Source organism: Penaeus monodon, chromosome 15 (assembly GCF_015228065.2).
Source record: "Penaeus monodon isolate SGIC_2016 chromosome 15, NSTDA_Pmon_1, whole genome shotgun sequence".
In the NCBI taxonomy this organism is placed as follows: Eukaryota; Metazoa; Arthropoda; class Malacostraca; order Decapoda; family Penaeidae; genus Penaeus; species Penaeus monodon.
In genome coordinates, this window is record NC_051400.1 from 14,673,823 (window position 1) to 14,674,495 (window position 673).

A 673-nucleotide genomic window follows, 5' to 3' on the forward strand; every position below is an offset into this window, starting at 1 on the left:
TGATATCAGAGGCCAAAGATACATTCTGTTTTTCTGATTGGCGCTTATCTACGTCATTGCCTTCAAGTACCCTTGTATCGAGATACTTTCCTTTCTATCCTGACTTTAACCTCTGCAATTATTACTCTACTTAATAACGAAACCTGAAGCTCCTTAATAACCCAAAACCCTGAAGCTCTTGGGTCAACGAATCACAGAGCTTCTTTAATATTACGTCATCATAAATGGGCGGAGCTCCTGTTCACCTCGCCATGGCAAAGAAAAACACGTGTTTTCTGACACTGTGTTTATAGTGTGCATGTTACCACGCATCAAGGTTGCTGTAATAACACAAATTATGATGGAGTTTTCCATATATCTCAAAAGAAACCCGATATAGCGATAACAAAGGAGTGTCATTTAAATATATATGTATATTATATAAAATCGCATATTTATGAAATGGGCCTGAACATCCCATGGTATATTTTCAGATATTTGATCACAATTATCAAATATTTACAAACAGCCAATTTCTACAATGTGCTCGCAGTTCCACACATTTATTGATTATTTTATAACATATTGTATTGCATGCATAGTAACAGTGGTTACACGAAAGTTAACGCGTATCTGTACACCAGAGATCCACCAATAAACAGTGTCGAATGATACCGAAAAAGCGAAATTTTCA